The sequence below is a fragment of the Mirounga angustirostris genome, unplaced genomic scaffold (genome assembly GCF_029215605.1).
Source record: "Mirounga angustirostris isolate CCGP_5_RB_7025 unplaced genomic scaffold, mMirAng1.0.hap1 SCAF_5, whole genome shotgun sequence".
Lineage (NCBI taxonomy): Eukaryota > Metazoa > Chordata > Mammalia > Carnivora > Phocidae > Mirounga > Mirounga angustirostris.
This window is the reverse complement of record NW_026991713.1, coordinates 159809777-159834302: the sequence shown is the minus strand read 5'-3', so window position 1 is coordinate 159834302 and position 24526 is coordinate 159809777. Positions and strand designations below refer to the sequence as shown.

Sequence of the window (24526 nt, the reverse complement as noted above, 5' to 3'; positions counted from 1 at the left end):
AACCAAAAAAAAAAAAAAAAAAATACTGACAGAATTTGGACTTGTATGTCCTTCCTTGTTTGTAAGGATTTTATTTGGTTACTTGAAAGAGCACGAGAGTGAGAGCACAAGGGGCTGGTAGGGGCAGAGGGAGAGGGAGAAGCAGGCTTCCCAGTGAGCAGGGAGCCTGATGCGCGGCTTGTTCCCAGGACCCTGGGTTCATGACCTGAGCCGAAGGCAGACGCTTAATGGACTGAGCCACTCAGTCGCCCCTGCACCTGCATGTCCTTAACAAGTGTGTCAAACAAATGTCCTCACAGTAGGTAGTCGTAAATGTGATGTCATACCTATGTCCCTGGAGAAGGACGGGTGCAGTAAGATCCTGCCCACAAAGATGTCTGTGATAGCAGAGAGGTTTGGGTGCCCTGTGCTTAACAAGGTAAAATGTGTCCCCTTCAAAGTCAAGGCACATTTGACCGAGAGGATGTTGAAATACGCATGGAACAGAACATATTGGCCAAATCTATATTAGCAAAATATTCCCCATCCTTAAATTTGTTGGGCTCCCTTGTGTTTTTTTTTAAAGATTTTATTTCTTTATTTTAAAGAGAGAGACACCTAGTGCACGAGCCCAGTTGGGGCGGGGGGGGCGGAGGGAAGGGCCGAGTGAGCGATTCCCAAGCTGACTCCACCCTGAGCACGGAGCCTAACATGGAGCTGGATCCTATGAACCTGAGACCATGACTTGAGAAGAAAGCGTAGCCCACTGAGCCACCCAGGTGGCCCTAGGGGTCTCAGAGGTTTTCAGGGGACCAGGATTTATTTTAATCAGGTATGATAAGTTAGGAAGATATAGAAGTAACTGTCACAATGGAAGAAGTTTTGTAGATTTAGAGGCCCCAAGAAAGGAGGTTCTGAGAGCCTTGCAGGGCCACCTGGGGAAGCACCAGGATTGGTCAGGAGAAAGAGGGAGTGAAGGGAAAATGTGGGCAAGACCCTTTATTGTGGTTTCCATGGGAAGGGACAGGTGAGGCAGGATAAGCACGTTTAAGACTGGCTAGTTTGAGTAATTTCAGGGGGCTCCAGGCCAGAGTGGTGTCTGCAGGAGTCTGTCCCGCCCTTGCGGTGATCAGGGAGGCCATAGTGGCCCAGAGCTGCTTAAGATGAGGTGGTTGGCAGTAAGGGTTCTGTACCGGTTGGTTTGGATGTGAAAGGTATGCTCCCAGGCCAGTTGTGGACTTTTTCTAAGAATTAACTAAGCCTGCCAGGGACAGTCCCTCCAAAGTCAGCAAGTCTGAGATGTCAAAGCATTAAATACAGAAGCTAGAAAATACGGTTATTTTACTAGGTACAAGCATAATTGGAGCCCTGGTATCGAATCCATGAAGGTTACCCAACTGGTACATCTTAGCAGACATTAACGTTAATTCAGAACCTATGTTTTAGAGGGCCAAAAGCCAGTTGACCTCATTTTATCTTTTGCCATATAAATTATCTTAGTAAATTTGGATTTCTTTTTTTTTTTTTTTTTTTTTTTTACGGTTTATTCATTCATTTGAGAGAGAGACAGCAAGCAGGTGTGAAAGAGCAGGAACCAGGGGGAGCTGCAGGCAGAGGCAGAGGGAGAAGCCGACTGACTCCCCTCCAAGCAGGGAGCCTCTCATGGGGCTCAATCCCAGGTCCCCGGGATCACGGCTGGAGCCGAAGTCGGACGCCTAAGCATCCGAACCACCCAGGCGCCCCTGTGAATTTTGGATTTCCAGTTGGGTCAAATTGTGAACCTATGTCGAATTAATTTGGGGGGGTTCCTCTTCCTGTATCCAGTTTTCTTTCTTCCATTCCTCCTTTTCTTGGGTTTGTTTGGTCCTGGATATATGCTTGGGTTAGGGAGTGTCTTTTTACCCTGTTCATCTTTCTCCGTTTTTTCTTCCAGAGAGTCTCCAATCAGCATCATTAGGGTTGGAGCCTCTGTCGTGGCAATGGTCGTATGGTTTCAGGTGTCCTGGCGTAAGTCAGGGTGTGAATTGATACCCTCACTGTGCCACAGGGGTGCCACGGATGTTTCCCCCACGACCCTGAGGATGGCGATCTTGTGCCAAACAGGTTTAGGCAGTGGGGTGGTAAGTGAAAGAGCACAGGACCCACAGCGCAGACGTTGATAAAGCCAAAGCATCTTCTGCTACAGCCCTACCTTCTCTCAGTGTGGACGGCTTCCCCTCCCCCCTTTTCCCACTCTACCGATTCCCTCAGGAGACTATTTCATTTCTAGCCCCATAAAGTCATGGGTTTTTGTTTCTGTCTCCAGCTATTCAGACGTGGTGCACATGTTCTGGGTGTTTATGGGGAAAGGGAGCTGGGTGGGTCGGCCCCACAGATGACTGTCCTCTTCCTGCGGGCATGCCAGTCCATCTCCCCAGTGTTGGAGTCCACAGCCAGGAAGGTCATTTTGTCCATGGCCAGAGTGGGAGCCTCAAGGCCCTGGATCCAGAGATGAGTCCCTGGACGCGCTGGGAAGCAACAACACTAAGAGAAAGCAAGTGTGTGGAGGAGGGGTTTTGCACTGGGAGAGAGGTGGAGCACCAAACGGCCGACCCTCCACTTTTGTGTTTCTCATCAGCTCCTGGGCCCTGGGCTGCCATGGATGTGCGCCTCCAAACCCTGAGGGCTCCGGGGGACACACGGTAACGGGGAGAGGAGCGGCAGCTGGGGAGATGGGCAAGGCCACTCGCGTTGCCTGACCCACAGTGACTCAGGAGGCAGCCAGGGAGCCATTCTTACATCTCCCTGGGGTCGTGGCCCCCTTCCTTTCCACCCACAACACAGAGGGTCATCCCCAGGACGGTGCGTGGGGTGCGCTCTCCCCACCCGGATCTGTCTGTCTGCCCCAAGCACTGGCCCAACACCCAGTCGGTGGAACTCAAGCACCCCAGTCAGCAGGTCGTGGGGTTGCCGACCTCAGCGGGGAGCCTTGGAGACCGATACAGGCCAGATGGAGGTCACACTGATGGCACCTCCCTCCTAGGTACAGTCAAGTCGCATCTGTACTCAACTTGTTGGCAAGGATGGGACATTGGTTTGGAAACGGATGGCGACCTCCATTGGAGCTAACAGAACACGAGCTAACACACAAGCTGGCCCGCAGTTGCCAGTTCCCTCCCAGATCGTGATTGTCCCCTCTGAAGCCAGTTAGGAAGCCAAGGAGCACGTCAAGCTGACCCCGTGTCCTCAGTTAAGGTGGGGCCACCCTGTTTGTGATGTCACTTGCTTTTATTCAGCTTCTCCTCAGTTCCCTGACGAGAGAGAGATTCCTGCTCTAGGCTTGTAGGGATCCCTTGACACCTGACAGATGTGACTGGCAGCAGTTGACTAGTCACATATTCTCACAGTTCAAGGGAGGAGGATACCACACACTGTGCAGGGCTGCACAGGAATTGCACTTGGGAACAGAGGGAACAAGCAGGGGCTTGGAAGGCAAGACTTTGTCCTAACAAGAAGGTGGGGCAAGTCCTGGTTCCCTTGGGAGGGTATGAGTGGCTTGCTTGAAGAATTCAGTGGGCTTCTAGGGAACTGAACGCTGCTCCCCCAAATCAACAGGCACTATGTCTGGTCCCTGTGATGAGAAGGGTTTTTGCTTAGGAGACCTTACGTGTGAGGGAGGAGGGAGAGGAGAACTTGCATTAGGCTGTTTCCGTCCCTCCTTGATTGTCCCTGGTGTGAAGACAGCCCTTAATATGGAATCTTCATTTCAGGCCTTATGCCCCAAGAGGTTATGAAAATGTCAGCCTTCTTACAACTACTAATGGCATTTCACAGTGAAACAGTATACAGAAGAAACATGTAAAAGTTGTATTGCTGTATGCTAGCAACGAACATGTGGGCTCCACTATCAAACATACGTTCACAATTACTAGTAAAACTATACTTAGGGATCAATCGAACAAAGCATGTCCAGCACTCGCATGCCCACAGCCGTTAGCACTGATAGAGGAAATCGGAGATATAAATAAATGCAGAGATATACCATGTTTGTGAATTGGAAGCCTAAGCATAGTGAAGATGTTCATTCTGCCCAGATTGATAGATCGATTTAATGCAATTCCTGTCAAAACCCAGTCAGGGTTTGTTTTCTTTTGTAGATTGATAGACAAGATGATTCTAAAGTGTATGTGGATAGACAGAGGAATGAAGAGTAGTTTCAGAAACAATTTTGAAAATAATAATAAAGTGGGAACATGCAGTCTACCCAGTTTCAGAACTTCTGCGATAGTTTTACTAAGGACGATTGTGTGGTATCTGCAGAAGGACAGACACAGATCAATAGAACAGAACAAAGAACCCAGAAAGAGTCCCCACAAATACGCTCAACTGAGTTTTGAAAAGGGAGCCAAAGCACTTCAGTGGGGGGAAAGCTGGCCTTGCGACAGACTACAGCCATTTCAAGCTTGTGATGAACACACAGACGCCAGACTCAGAAAACAGCACCAGGAGCGAAGGAAGACGGGGCTTTGACGGCGGTCCCGCCAGGTGGTGACGGGAAAGGAGGGGTAGACGGTGCCCAGGGCTCTGTGGGCGGGGCCAGAGGAGGCACCCAAGGGGCGCGTCCGCGGGCCGAGCGGGCGGGAAGCTGTCCAATCAGCGTCTGGGCAGAAGCGCCAATGAGCGGGAAGGTTGTTGGGCGGTTGACGTGAGCGGCGGGTCTGAGCCCCGGCAGCTGAGCGCGGCGGAAGCGAGCCCTCCTTCCCTCTCCGAGGCTGGCTCGTCCCCCCAGCGCCCGGGGACCCGGTTTCGTTGTTCTCGGTGGGGACAGCACCCCGGAACCTCCACGGCCATGGGCGCTCGTCCGAGGACGGCCTCTTTCAGCTCCTGTTCGTCCTCCTCGACAGACCCAGACGACGAGGGAGTGCGCGGCCCTTGCGAAGATGCTTCTCCGTGCAGAGGTGCCTGCCGGGCGCGGGGACCCAGCGTCCCCGGGGGCCTGGGGCCTGGGTGGGGGGCGGGCCTGTGTCTCCGGAACACGCTCGTTCGCCAAAAGGGCGCCGTCACCTCGTGCGACCCTCGTTTCGCACGTGTGAAGTGCCCGGCGCGGGGCTTCATTCCTGGAGCGGAGAATGACCTCCCTTGTGCTGTGCGCCAGGCCTGGGGGGAGCGTGACTGGGAATGCGGCCTGCAGCAGGCCGGCGGGGTCTTGGCCTCCTTGGGGCTCGAGTCCTTATGGAAGCCCGACGAGAAGCAAGGAAGTCTAGCGTTGAGAGGGGAGGAGGAGTGCAGGTTCTTCCTCTTGCATAGGTCACATTCCGTTGGGGATCGTCAGGGTGCCCGTTGTGCACCTGAGATCAGGTCAGTCAAGGTGTGTTGGGGCGGGGCGGGGGGGATGGTCTGCCCAGGAGCACGTAGTAGTGGTGCGCAGAGCCAGGACTTTGCAGAGCTCTTGCGTGTCTGCCGCAGGAGGCTGCGTTCTAGGGGTGCAGTGGGGGCCGTGTTGTGAGCACAGATAGGTGTCGGAAAGCCCAGGCTGGGGTGTAGTTCGTTCGTTCGTTCGTTCGTTCAACAGAAAGTGTTGAGAGTGTACTTCGTGGTAGGCCCTTCTCTTTGGGGGGGTGGGGGGGGTGGGTATTCAGCGATTGGGAACCCAGGATAAATAGGACAGATACGGCGTCTACCCTATCACCACCTGGTTGGAAAAGACTGGAAGCAAATAATTGCCCATGAAATACATAATTACCGTTTTGCTTCGAGTGCTGAGAACTACGGGGTGCATTCGAGTTTGTCTTTTAGGCAGTAATGTTTAAGCTGAGAACAGAAGGCTAAGAAAAAAACGGGGATGTGGGAGGGTGTTCACTTAGAGCAGGGAAGGAGTGTGAACTGTGAAAGGAATTGAGGGAATGCCCTTGAAGCCGGGGCCACGTAGGGACTGTAGGGACTGTAGGGTGGGCAAGCCAAGGTTCGGGGTTAAGACTTGCAGTTTTTGTAGGTTCCTGGAGACTAAACATAGTGATTTAAGACATGGAGTCCAGAGCCAAGCTGATCGGAGCTCTGCCTCTTATGAGCTGTGTTCCTAAACCATTCTGGGTCTCAGTTTCCTGATGTGAGAAATGGAGATGATGATAATCCCACTTCTTAGATGATTGTAAAGATAAATGATATTTAACGTTAATGAAACACGTAGAGCCCTGTCTGACATGTAGTGGGTGTTAGTGGTGGTTGATTAAATAAAGAGGTAAATACATACATTGGTATTGAAGACTTGACGGTAGTGTGTGGTGAAATTTGGGAAGCTAAAAGCCTTCCAGCCAACTTCATTTCTTCTCCAGTGTTCAGGTGCTGTTGACCACATGTGTAGAACTGTTGAATTAGAAATAATGTTCGCATATCGACTGCTACTTGCTAAGAGACTCTGAAGTGCCATTGAAATAATCAGAAAATACTTTTCAGTAGCATAGTATAATTTTATTTAAAATGTATTGGTAGTCTTGATTATTTAGTATTTGTTGGTAAACGTTTTAGCAAACTTGCCTACTTAAAACAAAGTAAGTTAACTGTAGAGTAATTCAGACACAGCCAAAGGACAGAGAAGTAATATAACTAGAGCTTTCCTTTTCTTGACTCTCTAGGGGATAGTTTTTGTAATTTCTCTGTTCTTCTTTGCCTCAGTTTTCGATGCCCCCCTGTGTCTGCAGCCATCTAAACATTGTAGGGCAAGTTTGGGTTTGGAATTGCAGAGAGTACAGTGGTACCCAGCCCAGAGTGCACATCAGCAGAGCCTGTGGGGCTATTTAAAGAAAACACAGATGTTCACGTCCTCCTCTACACTCACTGAGTCAGAGTCTTCTGGGATGGGCCCGGGGCTCTAAAGACCACGTATATTTGTCATCTGGTTGCATTTCATGAAAGCCTTTTTAGCACCGGGCTTTCCTTTATCTGAACAACATGCAAGAAGATTGGGAGAATCCATAAGTTAACGTTTGAGGACATTTTGCAGGGCTCTGTCCTTCCAAGTTCTGTGATACCGTGATGTGCATCTTCACTGTAGTGTGTTAAACCCTTAAACTTTGTCAGAAAGTCATGTGATTAATAACGTAGAGATTCCTTGCGTGAATCGTGGGCAGATCACTTTGTGCCTCAGTCCTGTGTTTGGAATGGGGATAAAAATGGTAGCCCACCTTTGGGATGTAAGGATTAAATGAGCAATAGATCCAAGGCAGTTAGCACCGGGTCTGACACAGAGTGAAGCCTTCCCTAAATAATTCTTACTTCTTTTGCTTTCCCTCCATTATTTATTTATTTAAATACAGATTTTATTTACTTCTTTATCTTAGAGAGAGAGAGAGAGAGAGTGCATGCCCCTGGCGTGGGGCCAGAAGAGGAGGGAAAGGGAGGGGGAAAGAATCTCCAGCAGAATCCACACTGAGTGTGGAACCCAACTTGGAGCTCAGTCTCGGCACCCTCAGATCATGACCTGATGTGAAATCAGGAGTCGGACGCTGAACCAACTGGGCCACCGAGGCGCCCCTTGATTTCCCTCCATTCTGAATATTATTTGGTTCCAGCTATGTCCTAGCTGTGGGTTAGGCTGGTTCCTGCTGCCCTAGGTTACAGCCATAAAGCCCCTAAAATCGCACTAAGAAAGCCAGTTAGCCTCCCAGGACACCTAGGATTCCCTCCAGGAAAGGGAACCATCCCTTCCTCCCGTGACGGTGGTCAGCATCCTCCACAAAGGCCACTGGAAGCACAGCTGTCGTTAAACACAGTGGCTTCGTTACTCATCCTGAGGGGGAACCCACGTCATGGGGACTGTGGGGCTGATCCGTAAGAAAGAGGGTGTTAGAAAGAACTTACAGGATTTGGGCTTTGGGCGGATGTTTTTGGGAGTGTTCAAGGAAGCAGGGGTGTGCTCTGGTCTGGGTGCTGAGGCGAGGCGAGGCGAGACAGTTCTGGGATCGGGTAGCTCCATCAGTGTTTTCTAGAAGGAGGTGTGAAGAGCGTGACGGACGGTGTCATTCACAAGGAAGACACTCGCTGGTATCAGGCGGGAGAGAGGAGGATTGGCATTTGGGGGTGGGCACGACAAGCTGGTTTTTGTCTGTTTGGACAAAAGAGCAAGGGGTCCTCTTTGGTGTCCCTTCATCACCGGGGCCACGGCACCTCAAGCTGCTGTTCTGCGAGGTCATTTGCGTGCAACCGGAGAAGCACGTGGCGTCTCCTGGAGCGCCAGGCCCGCGGCGACCAGCCGTGCAGCCCGGCTCATGGTGCCAGGCCGCCTCCTCGATGTCAGCACTGCTCTTGCTTCTTTGCCAGTGGAGGGGGGAAGCCTTCAAAAGACAAATAGGTGTTTGCAGGGCAGAAGAAACTAGCCTGGCCGTGGAAGCCCAGGGCTGTGTCATCGGCACCTGACATTGGGCCAGGGAGCGGGGAGCAAGAGAGAATTCTGGGGAGGTTGTCAGAGAATGACTCGTGCGAGGACCAAGGGGTCAAGTGGGGGAGCTGACGTGCTCCGGGTTTTCGGACGGTCCCCAGGAGCCTCGTGGGAGATGCACTGCTGACAAAGAGCAGGTCTGTTCCCCTTTCCTTCCCTGTGGCCACAGCCCTGGCTCCGGTCCCTTCTCCTACCTGCTCTGTTGCAGCAGGTCCCTCTTGTTCTGCCTGCTTCTCATCCAGCTCCCTCTCCCATCCACGTGCTCCTGCTCTGGCCAGGGTGATCTTCTTGGAATCCCACATCTTCTCCTGTTACTGCGTTCCTCGAAACCCTTTGATTCCCCATCAGCCACAAGGTGAGAATCTGTACTGTGTGGCGACTCACTTTGCTTTTCCTGATCCTCTCACGGTTCCCTGGGTCTCCCGCTGCCAACTGGAAATCTGTATTTCAATGTCTCCGAATTATGGCAAATCCATTCTTTCCAAAACTTCTCAAGATCCCCTTCCTGTATTCTCCTCCTCGCCACCCCCCCCCACCCCACCCCAACTCCGTGAATCGGGCCACTGTGTCCTTCAGGTCCCACGTGCAAAAGGGAGGAGTCCTCTTGGAACTCTGCTTTTACTTCCTTACCCCCTTGTGTGATCATTCTCCCAGACCTGTGATTTTATCTGCTAAATATCTCTGGAATCTACCTCCTTTTCTCCACCTCTGCTTTTGCCCTCTCATTCCGAGTTAAGGTCATTTGTGGTCTGCGCCATGGTTCTAGTCTGCTTACTGAGCTTCCAGGCGCTTCTACCGCCTCCAAATCCCTATCTCCCCCTGAAGCCAGAGGTTTGTGGAAGGCCCATTCGTTCATGTCACTGCCTAGTTTCCTGGCTTCTTGTTGCCGTTCGAGATAGACCGAAACGTTCCTTCTGTGTGTGCACGGCTGCTCCGTCCTTCTTCTCCAGTCTTGCTTCCCGCTCGCCTTCCCTGCTGTACTCGATCCGGTCATTCCTTCCAATGTGCCCTGTGCCCGCCGGCCTTGGGGCGGCTCGGCTGCTCCCTCTGCCCAAGATGCTCTTTCCCCCACCCGCCTTGCCTCACGAGCTCTCATCTTCCCTCAGATGACTGCAGCAGTCACTGCACATTCTTTATTGAACGCCTTCTCAGTTGCCAGAGGCTCGGTTCTTGTGCGCTTCCCGATGTGACCCAGACAGACCTCGGTGGAGCTGTTAGGGAGCCTTTCTTCCAGGGAGAGAAGCAGCCAGGAAACACAGAGGCAAGGAATCTGGCGCATCAGGGGTCCTGGATGCTGTAGGAGCGTTGGAAGGGGTTGTCCTCTGAGCTGGGATGGCCAGGGACGGCCCCCTGAGGACAAGAGTGGGGAAAGCCTTGCAGGAGGTTGAGGGAGTGGGCCCTGTGCATGTCTGTGGGAACAGTGTCCCAGGCAGAGAGAAGGGCGAGTAGGAAGCCCTCCGTGGAGGGAGCTGGCCTGACTTGTTCCAGGAATGACAAGGCCAGAGTGAGGGAGAAGGGGAAGAGTAGCAGATAGGGTGTTAGGGACCTGGGATGGTGGCCACTGGGGGATTTTGAACTGAAGAATGAGGTGACCTGACTTGGGTTTTAATGGGATGAGTTCAGCTTCTCTGTTGAGAACAGCGAGGGGGGAAGCAGGGCGATGAGTTAGTAGGCTCCTGGAATATTCCAAGTCAGAGATGCTGCTGGCTTGGATCAGGATGGTAGGGGTGGAAGTGCTGAGAATCGATCCAGATTCTGGGTACGTGTTGAAGGGAGAGCTGATGGGATGTACTGACAGATGGGATGTGGGTGAGGCCGATGAGTCCAAGAAGGTGCCCAGCCTTCTGGCTCGTGTGAGATGCGGCTCCCTCCGGAGGCCCCTGACACCCTCGACAAGGTCCAGCCCCTTATCTGTTCTCTGTGCATCTCCTCTGGGGCAGTCAGTCCCGTTGCTCCGCAGACATCTCGTTTAATGTTTGTCTGCCCCGTGGGAATAGCGGTGCCGAGACGGACCATGTGTGTCTCAGTGCCATGAGCCTTGTAGACCCCTAGTAAGTATTTCTGAGCCGGCCGAGTGATGAGGAACTGAATGGAGATGCTCATGGTTCTCTTTCCTGATGAGGGCTCCCAATTCCCATGTTCTGTTTCCCTGGTTTTGAGTGGTCTGTGTGTTTTAGAAACCAGGCCAGGGGCTGTAAGACGGAAATGGTATTGTGAGAATTGCAGAAGTTTCTCTGATGTCAGCCGCGTCGAAAAACGTCGCCCTCGTCGTGCAAGTGGGTCAGAGGATCACCTCTTGGGAGAGGCAGCATTTTCTGGAGGGCCTAGGCCTTGCAGCTCACTGATGGCATCTTCCCGGCTCTGTCCAGAGTGCAGGGCTGGGATTTTGATCTGAAATATTCTGAAGGTGGGGGCTGCTGCTTTTCCTCCCCAGAGAAGACATGTCACTTGCGGATGAGAATATTCTGGTAAGGATAAATTAGCTGCCAAATTTGCCCATCAAGAAAGTCAAATAAATAATGGCTTTACTGGATTTGCGCTGCCTCCCCCCCATTTTTTCCAAAAGGGAACAAATTAATTTTTGAAAAGATCTGTGAAAAACAGTGGTCTCAGATCTAGAATACGAATTATTTTTCTTTTATGGTTAATTTTTTTTTAGGTTTTATTTTTAAGGGATCTCTCTGTACCTAACTTGGGGCTAGAGCTCATAACACCCAGATCAAGAGTCACATGCTCTTCCAACTGAGCCAGCAAGGTGCCCCTTCAGGGTTAACTTTTTAAATGACAAAAGTGAATACATATCCCCCACTCAGCCTCATTTGAATATAGTGTGCCTACAGGTTTTCATGCCTACAGTTTTTTAATGTCTGAATGTTTTTCCACAGTGGGGTTGTACTTTACGTGACGATTCTGTTTGTTATTTGGGTGGCTATGATTTTGCTATTAAGATAGGGCTGTGATGAACATCTTTGCATGTGTGTTTGAGTTTTCCCTCGAGATAGATTTCAGGGTAAAAACTTCTGCAAAATGATCCTCAGGAGTGGTTATGTCATTTTTGGTTCTCACCCATGGTAAATGAGATGGTAATGACAGAATATTTCTCAGTCTTTTAAATTTCTTGTCAAGTGGCAGGGGAAAAATAATGCCTGTTTCAATTTTTATCTCTCTCTCTCTCTCTCTATCTATAAATGTATGTTTTATATTTAAATTTAAATATGTATTTATTTTATATATATTTGAATTTATAGATGTAGCTCTATGTATTTATACACATACAAACATATTTCTAAAGATTTATTTGAGAGCGAACACGGGGGAAGGGCAGACGGAGAGGGAGAGAGAGAATCTCAAGCCGATTGCCCACTGAGTGCAGAGCCTGAATGGGGCTGGATCCCACAACCCTAAGACCATGATCTGAGCCAAGATCAAGAGTCAGATGCTTAACCGATTGAGCCAGCCAAGTGCCCCTTACATTTATATTTTTATAATCACCTGTAATACTGAGCAATTTTAGTTGGTCCCTATCACTGATACTTTTTTCACGGATACTTTTTTACATGAATCCTCGCTCGTTATCATTTTCCTGCTGGGTTGTTGTCTTTTTGTTTGGGTATTTATATTTTTCTTATTGATTTGTAGGAACTTTTTATAGGTCGGATAGTAGTCCTTTGCCTCTGTACTCGTTGCAGTATTTTCTCCCAAACGATTGTCTTTCGGTTTCGCTTGTACCATACATTTCAGGATACATTTCATTCTGAATCTCTGTGGTGCCCAATCTCATAGTCTAACTTTATAGCTTGTGGCTTTGGATAGTGCTTCAAAAGACCATTTTCAATCGCTGCATTTTCTTTTAGCACTTTTAGGGTTTGGGCTTCTGTTGCTTAGACCATTCATCTGTCTTTATTATTTTGTATGTTACAAGGTAGCACTTTTGTCCCTACACCATCTAGTGATGGTCTGTATCCCCCATGGATTTGAAAGAGCCCTTAAATGCTAAATTTTTATATATACTTTGACACAGACATGGGTATATCGTTCTTCACTTCCAGTTGGAATTGCTTTTTTCCTTTTGATGCCTGAACATTTTGCCTTGCGATATAACTTAGTTGTGAATTGATTGAGAGCGCCTATAGCTTGCTTCTAGAGTAAGAATAGGTTTGTACCGCTGAATAGCACCCTTTTCTTAGTTCATTTGAGCAGCTGTACTCCAGGAAGGAAGAAAAGAAAGGGACCCTGACAAAAAACATGTGTCTAAGCCTGTGAAAGCAATAGCTTTTTAGGTAGTCCTGCCATGTAGACTTCAACATACGTGTCATTGGCTGGAAGTCGTCATGTGGCCCTACCCCTAGCTGCAGGGACGTGGCGGGGGGGAGAATTTCTCACAGGGCAGATTAATACCTCGAACAAAATTGGGGCCCTCTTCGTAAGGAAGCAGGCGTAAGTGGATATTGAAAGGGGAACTCGGATTGGGGCACCTGGGTGGCTCTGTTGTTAAGCCTCTGCTTTCGGCTCAGGTCGTGATCCCAGGGTCCTGGGATCGAGCCCCGCATCGGGCTCCCTGCTCAGCGGGAAGCCTGCTTCTCCCTCTCCCACTGCCCCTGCTGTGTTCCCTCTCTAGCTGTCTCTCTCTCTCTGTCAAGTAAATAAATAAAATCTTTAAAAAAAAAAAAAAAAGAAAGAAAGAAAGGGGAACTTGGTGGGTCAGCTCCATCTCTCATCTTTTTTTCTTTCCTTTAGAATTTCCCCAGGTAGGGGTGCCTGGGTGGTTCAGTCAGGTTGAACATCTGACTGTTGATCTCAGCTCAGGTCTCGATCTCAGGGTTGTGAGTTCAAGCTCCACATTGGGCTCCGTGCTGGGTGTGTTGCCTATTTAAAAAAAGAAACAAAGACAAGAATCTCCCCAGGTATTCTTCAGTGACAGAGGTGGGACGGCAGGGGAGAAAAGGAGATAATTTGTAAAATAAAATGCTCAGGTCTCATTGTTCAGCTTGATGAGCATTAAGAAATGTATACAGTTGACTCTTGAACAACATGGGTTGGAATTGCATGGGTCCACTTATAGGCAGATTTTTCGATAAATAGAATACAGTACTGTAAACATATTTTCTGTATGATTTTCTGAATATGTTCTTTAGTGTACTTTATTGAAGGAATACAATGTATAATAAATGTAACATACAAAATCTATGTTAATCAACCGTTTATGTTATCAGTAACGCTTCTGGTCGTCAGTAGGCAATTAGCAGGGAAGTTTTTGGGGAGTAAAAGTTAAATGACAATTTCGGACTGCACAGGGGTCAGCGCCCCTAACCCCTGGGTTGATCAAGGGCCAACTGTATATCTGTGCACCATCCCCGAAAACTGTATCTGAAACTCCAGAAGTTTCCTTTGTATGTCTTTCTAGTTAATCTCCTTACCTCCAGTGGTCATTTTCTGATTTCAGGATCTATGATAGAGTATAATTGCCTTTTCTTGTACGTCGTGTAAATGGAATCAAGCAGTATGTATCGTTTTGTCTTCTTTCACTCAGTGTGTTCTTTGCGATTTATCCATGTTGTGTGCACTTATCCAAGATACACAAAGCCAGATCCTACTACTTTAAGTGGTAAGGACAGATTTTAATCAGCAATGACTATTGTAGTCAGGAAAAGAGTCCAGCTTGAATGAAACTCAACCTTGATTTGTACAGAGGGTATTTTATGTTTTAAAGATTTTATTTATTTTTTGACACAGAGAGAGAGACAGCTAGAGAGGGAACACAAGCAGGGGGAGTGGGAGGAGGGAGAAGCAGGCTCCCTGCTCTGCAGGGAGCCCGATGTGGGGCTCAATCCCAGGACCCTGGGATCGTGACGTGAGCCAAAGGCGGAGGCTGAACAACTGAGCCACCCAGGCACCCCACCGAGGGCATTATAAAGAGAGGATGAGGGAGTCATGCCAGAGGTGAATTAAATCAGAGAAGTAAAAGATTACAAAAAGTGGGAAACGTGAAACCCCCTGCATTTACTCACTGGGAGACAGAGGCCAGACTTTTCATTGTTGGCTGAACAAACCATGGATGCCTTGAGTTTTCTCAGTAGGGACTAAGGGTGACTGGAGTCACCCTAGGGGTGGGGTCTTGAGCTGTTGTTAGGAAGTATGTTAGTGTTTGGGCGAGTCTGCATATGATAAGCCAAGGTTGAGGCCCCTTTGAGAAGAGGGCTCAGAGGAGTCAGGCTAGCGTTTGCTTAAGGAGAGAGTCTTTGTGAGTGTAAAATGGTGTGGTCCTTTGTATGTAGTGTGCATATACCACAATTTTTTCATCTGTTCATCTGATGATCAGGCATGTTGTTGTATCCAATTTTTTGGTCATTGTGAATAGGCTACAATAAACATTCTTAGAGCAGTCTTAAATTTCTCTTGAAATTGCTTAGTGGAATTGCTTAGTCACAGCGAAGGGATATATTGAACTGCTAGACTAATTTCCAAAGTGGTTTATCAGTTTACACTTCCCACCAGCAATACAGTAACACTCCAGTTGCTCAGCATCCTCGTGAACATTCTGTGTTGTCAGTGAGGGTGAAATAGCATCTCATTATGGTTTCACATTGCATTTCCCTGGTGAAGCATGATCTTAGGCACCTTTTCGTGTGTTTCTTGGGCATTCCGACATCTTTTGTGACCTGTCGAACGTTCAAGTCTTCTGCCCGTTTTTGTTGTTAATGTTGTTTTTGGTTTTGACTTATTGGAGTTTATTATATATTCTGAATAGGAATTCTTTGTCATACAGATGTATTTTAAAAATACATGTATAGGAAAATAAAAATTTTAAATACTTAGAGTAGCATCAAAGCACGTAAACTGGTTGGGGTGACTGGCTGGCCCAGTTGATGAATCATCTGTGTTTTGATCTCAGCTCAGGTCTTAAACTCAGGGTTGTGAGTTCAAGCCCTGCACTGGGCTCCATGCTGGGTGTGGAGCCTACTTACACAACAAAAACAACAACCAAAACAACCCCAAACTGGCTGGGAATAAGTCTCATGAAAGACATGAAACACCTTTACACAGAAAAGTAAAAAACTTTGTTGAGAGGAATTCAAGAAGACTGAAATAAATGGGAGCTCTGTTTTGTTCATACATCGGGGAAGATTTGATGTCCTGGAGATTTCTGTTCTCCACGCCTTGATTCATGCAAACAGTGCAATCCCAGTTAAATCCTAGCCATGTTTTTTAGAAGAAATGAACAAGTTGATTCTAAAATGTATATGGAAATGCAAAGGGTCTGGAATGGCCAAAAAAGTCTTCAAAAGAAGAACACAGTTGATGAACTTACACTGCTTCTTCTTGCTTAATTTTAAGACTTAGAGCAAAGCCACAGTAATCCAAGTCTTTGACACAAAGAGAGATCAATGAGCAGAGCAGAGAGTCCAAAAAATAGACCAAACGCAAGTACTGTCGACTGATTTTTGCCCAGAGTGTCCAGTCAGTTCAGTGGTGGAAAGGGAAGTCTTTTTAATGAATAATTCTGTGTGACCTGGACATTCAGGCGGAAAGAAAACGGACCTTGACCCCTCCCTCATTCTGACATACACACATTAATTTGGGATGAATCATAAACCTAAATATGAAAGCGAGAACCAGCGGCGCCTGGGTGGCTCAGTCGCTTGAGTCCGACTCTTGATTTTGGCTGAGGTCATGATCTCGGGGTCATGAGATTGAGCTCCGTGTGAACCCTGTGTCAGGCTCCACGCTAAGCGAGGAGTCAGCTTGAGATTCTTTCCCTCTCCTGCTCCCCCCTGGGCGCGCTCTCTCTCAAATAAATAAATCTTAAAAAAGGAAAAAGCTAGAACCGTAAAACTTTTGTATGAAAACATGGGAAAATGTCTTGACAACCTTGAGGTAGACAAATGTTTTGTATGCAGAACACAAAAAGTTCTAATTAGAAAGGAAAAATAGATACACTAAGAAAACGAAGAGGCAAGACAGACTGGGAGAAAATATTCAGAATACGTGTTCTTAAATGTTTTATTTTTTCCAAAAGTACTTTAGCATTATTCAGATCCATGGTATCTTATTAGTGTATTCTTTATTAACTGTTTTTTTCTTTTTTCTTTTTTGTTTAAGTCAGATATGAGACATTGTACCGTGGGAAATTTCTGATTGGCTTCTCCTCCTTATTCACCCTCTGGTCAATGTTGGTTCCTTTTCCGTTCATGTCTTGCCCAGTGTTCAGGGACTCCTTGCAGTAGAGACAGTAGATTTTAGATCCTATTGATCCTTGTGAAGTAACTGGCAATTCGATGAAGCCAGAAAGCAATAGCAGTAGCTTCCTTTGGGAGGAAATGATAGCCTGTGAGTCTTAGTCAATTGAGGCCCAGTGTTGTTTTTTGTTTTTTTGTTTTAAGATTTTATTTATTTATTTATTTATTTATTTATTTATTTATTTATTTATTTGAGAGAGCGAGACAGAGTGGAGGGGGGCAGGGGGAGAGGGACAAGCAGAATCTGCACTGAGCGTGGAGCCTGAACACGGGGTTCGATCTCAGGAACCTGAGGTCATGACCTGAGCCGAATCAAGCGTCAGACACTTAAACGCCTGAGCCGCCTAGGCACCCCTGTTTTTCGTGTTTTTTTGTCTTTTGTTTTTGTTTTGTTTTTCTTAGGTGATTAAACACTTAAGGCCTTGCGGATCTGCTGAGGAAAGCAACAGCGCTCACAAGAAGGGAAACAAACTCAAAGTCTGTGTAGGTACAAAGTCTGTTGCGCGTAAGACTTTGCTTCCTGCCTTCCATTTATAAGCAAGAATAAACGCAACAGGAAATAGGAACCCAAAACTGAGACTAGAGGACGTAAAAGAACAACAATAAAATTAAAAATGAGAGGTAGAGCATATCTTCAAGGCCCGTATGCAGCATGCAGTTAAAATTCCCAACTTGAAAACCGATGCTGAGAGTATTGGATTGAGTCTTGCAATTGCAGATATATACATTGTAGGTACATATATATGTACATACAGGGCACCGCATATCTATCTATCTATCTATCTATCTATCTATCTATCTATCTATCTATCTATCTACATGCACTGTGTATCCCTACAGAAGCAGACACACATACACACCGACACCATATCAGCAACTGAAGTGTTGGGGGAGGGATGGAAGTCCAAGTGGGTAAGTAGGTTTGCAAAGCAATGGAATTAAGTTTCCTCCGAGGTTGCACAGCTTGAGGAAACAACCTCGACCTCTGTCTGTAAGCGGTGCCTTCCACAGAGGGTGCTTCTGAGGGCTGTACGTGTTCCTGTTTGTCCAGCGTGTGGAATAATGCCTGGCATTGTAGCCAGCACTCATGAGTGTTGATGAGAAGTGAAATGAAGCAGCCCCAGCCTGGACCCTCACTGGCTGGAAGAGCGGGGAGGGCCCCTTCCCATTCCCTCCGGTGGAGGGCATGTCACACCTTTCCTAGCAAGTTCCCACCGTTGCAGGGGACGCTCCTGCCGAAGGGGCCAAGTCAGTCAGTGCTTCTTGAATGAACTGGTGGCTGCAGCAGATCAGTGTTTCCCACGGGAGGAATGGGAGATGACTTGAGGTGGCACCCAGATAGAAGTTTTACATTTTAATAGGTATTTATTACAGGGTGTGTTAGAAGAAAATATTAGGTAGCACGTCAGACCTGGGTACTAAAAAGAAGTGAAAATTGCAGGGAACACTGGATTGAATAAACCCTGAGAAAAGGTCTTTCTAAATATGGGATCTTTTTTTTCCTTCTTTAAAGATTTTATTTCTTTATTTTGACAGAGACAGTGAGAGCGGGAACACAAGCAGGGGGAGTGGGAGAGGGAGAAGCAGGCTTCCCGCTGAGCGGGGAGCCCGACGCGGGCCTCGATCCCAGGACCCTGGGATCATGACCTGAGTCGAAGGCAGACACTTAACGACTAAGCCACCCAGGCGCCCCTAAATATGACATCTTAAGTCAAGCAGAGAAAGTCACTTATCATATGGTTTTACTTACTTGTGGAACATAAGGAATTGCGTGGACGACTTTAGGAGAAGGAAGGGAAAAATGAAGGGGGCGAGATCGGAGGGGGAGACTAACCATGAGAGACTATGGACTCTGAGAAGCAAACAGAGGGTGTTAGAGGGGAGGGATGTGGGGCGATGCGTTAGCCCGGTGATGGGTATTAAGGAGGGCACGTATTGCATGGAGCCCTGGGTGTTATACGCAAACAATGAATCATGGAACAACTACATGAAAAACTAACCGATGTACTGTATGGTGACCAGCATAGCACAATAAAGAAAAAATAAATAAAGAGATCTTTCATTCTTTGGGTTTTATTTTATCTATTTATTTGTTTAACTTTTTGAGAGCGAGAACACATGTGAACGGTGGTAGGGAGGGGAGGGGAGGGGAGAGAGAAAGATCCCAAGCAGGCTGCACGCCCAGTGCGGAGCCAGACGTGGGGCTCCATGTCAAGACTCTGAGATCACAACCTGAGCCTCAGCCAGGACTCGGTTGCCCAACAGACTGCGCCACCCAGGCGCCCAGATTCACTCTTGATGTGTCCTGCAGTCACTGTGCACCATGTTGGAGTTGTCATTATCTGTGCACGTGGACGTGCTCGGTCTTCCTCGTGGCGTGGCTGGACCGCTGCACCTGCAGCCCCTGGCTGCTTCGGTCCACGTACCATTTAAGGGCCATTTGAAGAAGGAGCGCAAATCCCGATTGCTATTCCAGAACCATCCGTTGAGACCTTCTGACGAGATCAAGAAAGACAGAGGAACACAGCCTACACCTGGAGGGTCGGGAGCTTGGAAAGCAATCTCAGAGCCGGTGATGGCGATCTCTTCAGAAACTCAGCCTCGCCAGTGCCCTTGGCGGCTCGAAGGTCAGTGTTGTGTGGCAACTCACAGATCTCCTGAAAGGGAAGACTTGACCAACTCATGTCACTCATCCTTTCCCTTTTGTTCTGTCCCAAAAGTCTAAAAGGGCTTTTTCATAAACATGAAATGAGAATTGTAAGCAATAAGAAAGACATGGACTAACTGGCAGTGTTTCTTTTTTCTTTTTTCAGTCTTACAATTGATGGTGTCTTAGAATGAAATATGGCCTATGGTTAGTTTAGAAAAATTATAAAACAGAGAGAAATGAAAACACATACAGCCCAGAAATCTCTGAGCTTTCACCTGTTTCTCTGCTGTTCTTCAACCTCCCTGTATACCTTCTGCTACTGGAACATTCCGAGGCGCTTCCTGCCCCCATGCTGTTGTCCTTCATCTGGCATAAGCTCTGACTTCTCTGTGTCTCTGTCGCTGTGTCTTCCCGGGTTCCCCACTGTATCCCCAGTGCCTGGCACTTAGCAGACACTCAACAAGTATTGCTTGACTGGATCAAGAGTGTTAAACTGAGGGCGAGCACAGAAGCTGCTCCTTGTCATCCAGGAGAGGGCAGTAGGAAGGACAGGGAGGAGCTCCTAGAGGAAGGCGGCTTGGTCAGCTTTTCAGCAGGTAGAGCTGCTCAGCGGGGGAGCGAGTGCCTCCGTGGTGGGGCGTGCTCAGGCAGTAGCTCGGTGTTGTTGAAGGGTGCTTGCCCTGCATGTCAGGGTCGACCAGGTCATTTGGAAGGCCCCTTCCAACCAGACATCCATGTTTGCGGACTCTTCTCCCGGGTCTGTGGTTCTTTCTCGACTGCAGATAGGGCTTTTACCACTGGATGGCACCAGATGAAGGCTGTGAGGACAGTGCTCATCCAACCACCCACAGTGAGAACACAGTTTTTTCTCTTTTCATTATGGAAGTATCGTTGATCTGTACAATGTTATGTCAGTTTCAGGTGTGCAGCATCGTGATTCGACAAGTTTGCTCATTACTCAGCACTCACCACGATTAAGTATAGTCACCATCTGTCACGGTACAGTTGTTATGACAATATTATTGGACTATATTCCGGATGTTGTACTTTTCATCTTTGTGAGTTATTTATATAAGTGGAAGCTTGTAACTCTGAATTTCTTTGACCAATTTCGCCCCCCCCCTTTCCGTCTGGCAACCATCAGTTTGCTCTCGGTGTTTAAGGGTCTATTTTTTTTGTTTGTGTAGAGAACAGATTTTTCATGGCACTTATACCCCAAACACACACTTCAACAACTTCACAGAAACAGTCTTTAACTCGTACAGTATGTAACGCATACTGATTTTTTCTAGTTTACTCTAGCTGACTGCATTTTCTAAGACGGGGATTTGCAAACTATTACACTGATTTTATGACACGGATGGGTCACAATCCACTGTTTGAAAAGCACTGTTTTAGACAACGCAGCCTGTTCAGCCTTGTAAAACTCTGTGGGTCAGTTTTCCTTGACAGTCTGGGCTGTAGCAAGTTGTGTCCCTTAGTGAGTACTTGGTGTGTTTCTGTGTTGAGCTGCTGCCTTGAGCAGCAGTAGGTATGTGCTTCCTTATGGGTGTCTGTGGATGTGGGAATATGGACGTGGGAGATGGCGGGGGGCGTGTTTGTACAGGATTAGCACCTACTGTAGTCCAGGCAGCGGTAAGCCTTGTCAGTGGATATGAAGAGAAGATATATTATCTGTCTGCTTCTGGGAGCTCAGAACCCAGCTGGGTGACATCACATACACATACACACACACACACGAGCGTGCACACCCCCCCACACACACACCCCCTCCCCTCCCCCCCCACACCCCCTACCCCTTTCAGCTTACTCATCAAGCAAATGGAAATGAACTGATGCGCTCAGAATACCACTTAGGACATTTCAGGGTGTAACAGAAGACCAACTCCATTTGGTTTATTTATTACTTTTTTTAATGTAAATTCAATTAGCCAACTTACAGTACATCATTAGATTCAGATGTCGTGTTCAGTAGTTTGTCAGTTTCATATAACACCCAGTGCTCATCACATCACATGCCCTCCTTAGTGCCCATCACCGAATTACTCCATCCCCCCACCCACCACCCCTCCAGCAACCCTCCCGTTTGTTTGCTAGAGTTAAGAGTCTCTTACGGTTTTTCTCCATCGCTGATGACTTCCCATTCTGTTTTCCTTCCCTTCCCCTACAGTCCTCTGCCCTGTTTCTTATATTGCACATATGAGTGAAACCATTTGATATTTGACTTTCTCGGATTGACTTATTTCGCTCAGCATAATACCCTCCAGTTCCATCCGTGTGCATGTAAATGGTAAGTATTCATCTTGTCTGTTGGCTGGGTAATAGTCCATTGTGTGTATGTGTGTATATATATACACACATATATATATGTGTATATATATACACACACATACACACACACACATATATATATATACCACATCTTCTTTATCCATTCATCTGATAAGACATTTGCAAATATCTTCTCCCATTCCGTAGGTTGCCTTTTAGTTTTGCGGACCTTTTCCTTTGCTGTGCAGAAGCTTTTTCTCTTGATGAAGTTGCAATAGTTCATTTTTGCTTTTGCTCCCTCGCCTTTGTAGATGTATGTAGCAAGTAGTCGCTGCGGTTGAGGTCGAAGAACTTCCTGCCTGTGTTCTCCTCTAGGATTTTGATGGATTCCTGTCTCACAGTAAGGTCTTCCATCCATCTTGAGTTTATCTTTGTGTATGGTGCCAAAAAATGGTCCCGTTTTATTCTTCTACATGTGGCTGTCCAGTTTTCCCAGTACCATTTATTGAAGAGACTGTCCTTTTTCCACTGGATATTCTTTCCTGCTTTGTCGAAGATTAGTTGACCATAGAGTTGAGGGTCCATTTCTGGGTTCTGTCTTCTGTTCCGTTGATCCATGTGTCTGTTTTTGTGCCAGAACCATACTGTCTTGATGATTACAGCTTTGTACTCTAGCTTGAAGTCTGGCATTGTGATGCCACTAGCTTTGGTTTTCGTTATCAACATTCCTCTGGCCATTCGGGGTCTTCTCTGGTTCCATACACATTTTAGGATGATTTGTTACAGTCTGTGAAAAAAGTTGATGGTATTTTGATGGGGATCTCATCGAATGGTTCGATTACTCTGTGTAGACATTTTAACAGTGTTTTTCCAATCCATGAGCATGGAACGTTGTTTCATTTCTTTGTGTCTTCCTCAATTTCTTTGCTAAGTGTTGTGTAGTTTTTGGAGTACAGATCCTTTACGTCTTTGGTTAGGTTTATTCTTAGGTATCTTATGGGTTTCAGTGCATTTGTAAATGGGATCGATTCCTTCATTTCTCGTTCTTCTGTCTCATTGTTAGTGTATGGAAATGCAACTCATTTCTGTGCATTGATTTTATATCCTGCTGAATTCTTGTATGAGTTCTAGCAATTTTGGGGTGGTGTTTTGGGTTTTCCACATAAAGTATCATGTCATCTGCAAAGAGTGAGAGTTTGACTTCTTTGCTCAGTCGGATGCCTTTGATTTCTTTTTTGTTGTTTTCTGATTGCTGAGGCTAGGACTTCTCTAGTTGAAGAACTGCGGTGAGAGTGGGCCTCCCTGTCATGTTCCTGACCTTAGAGGAAAAGGTCCCCGTGTTTCCCCATTGAGAATGATATTCGCTGTGGGCTTTTCATAGATGGGTTTTATGTTATTGAGGTATATCCCCTCTACCCCTATACTGTGGAGAGTTTTAATCAAGAAAGGATGCTGCATTTTGTCCGGTGCTTTTTCTGCATCCGTTGAGAGGATCATACGGATCTTGACCTTTCTTTTATTAATGTGAAGTATCACATTGATTTGATTTGCGAATGTGGAACCACCCTTAGAGCCCAGGAATAAATCCCACTTCGTCACGGTGAATACTCCTTTTAATGTGCTGTTGGATCCTATGCGCTAGTATTGTGCTGAGAATTTTTGCATCCATGGGGTCTTTGTCTGTTTTTGGGATCAAGGTCATGCTGGCCTTAGAGAACAAGTTTGGAAGTTTTCCTTCCATTTCTGTTTTTTGAAACAGCCTCAGAAGAATAGGTATTAGTTTTTCTTTGAATGTTTGGTGGAATGCCCCTGGGAAGCCATGTGGCCCTGGACTCTTGTGTGTTGGTAGATTTTTTGATCACTGCTTCAGTTTCCTTGCTGGTTATGGGTCTGTTCAGGTTTTGTATTTCTTCCTGATTCAGTTTTGGTGGCTTACAAGTTTCCAGGAACGCATCCATTTCTTTCAGATGACCTCATTTGTTGTCCTATAGTTGCTGTGTGTGTTCTTAAGATGGTTTGTGTTTCTTTGGTGTTGGTTGTGATCTCTCCTCTTTCATTCATGACATTATTATTTTGGGTCCTTTCCCCTTTCTTTTGGATAAGTGTGGCTTGAGGTTCATCAAGCTTATTAATAATTTCAAAGAACCGGCTCCTGGTTTCATTGATTGTTCTACTGTTCTTCTGGTTTCTATTTCATTGTTTTCTGCTCTAATCTCTATAATTTCTCTTCTCCTGCTTGGTTTCGGCTTTAGTTGCTGTTCATTCTCCGGCTCCTTTGGGCGTAAGGTTAGCTTGTGTATTGGAGACTTTCTGATTTTTTGAGGAAAGCTTGTATTGCTATGTACTTTCCTCTTAGGACCGCCTTTGCTGGATCCCAAAGGTTTTGAACGGCTGTGTTTTCAGTTTCATTCATTTCCATGAAATCTTTAATTCTTCTTTGATTTCCTGGTTGATGCATTCATTCTTTCGTAGGATGCTCTTTAGCCTCCGAGTGTTTGAGTTCCTTCCCTATTTCCTGTTGTGACTGAGTTCCTGTTTCAAAGCATAGTGGTCTGAAAAGAGGCAGGGAATAATCCCAATCTTTTGGTATCGGTTGAGACCTGATTTGTGCCCCGGTATGGGATCTCTTCTGGAGAATGTTCCATGTGCCCTGTAGAAGAATGTGTATTCTGTTGCTTTAGGATGGCATGCTGTGATGTACCTGTGAAGTCCATCTGGTCCAGTGTGTCATTCAGAGCCCTTGTTTCCTTGTTGATCATCTGCTTAGATGATCTGTGCATTGCTGGGAGTGGGGTGTTGAAGTCCCCTACAGTTATTGTATGATTCTCGTCGTGTTTCCTTCATTTGGTTCTTAATTGGTTTATGTAATTGGCTGCTCAAGTTAGGAGCATATATATTTATAATTGTTAGATCTTCTCGTTGGGTAGGCCCTTGAAGTATGATATAGCATCCTTCTTCATCCCCTAATACAGTCTT

General features: G+C 46.9%; 1 protein-coding gene across 6 annotated transcripts in view; it reads left to right on the top strand.

Moving 5' to 3' along the window:
* The first annotated feature begins 1520 nt into the window (after positions 1–1520).
* LOC135364285 (thyroid receptor-interacting protein 11-like) overlaps positions 1521–24526 on the top strand; it is a 38212-nt gene continuing 15206 nt past the window's right edge. For 2 of the 6 annotated variants that reach the window (XM_064590270.1, XM_064590269.1), the window contains exons 1-3: positions 1521–4916; positions 19106–19256; positions 21450–21569. The gene's annotated coding sequence lies outside the window, so the exon portion shown is untranslated. The remainder of the gene's footprint in view (positions 4917–19105; positions 19257–21449; positions 21570–24526) is intronic. The other 4 variants (XM_064590273.1, XM_064590271.1, XM_064590272.1 and 1 more) reach the window with 3 other exon arrangements.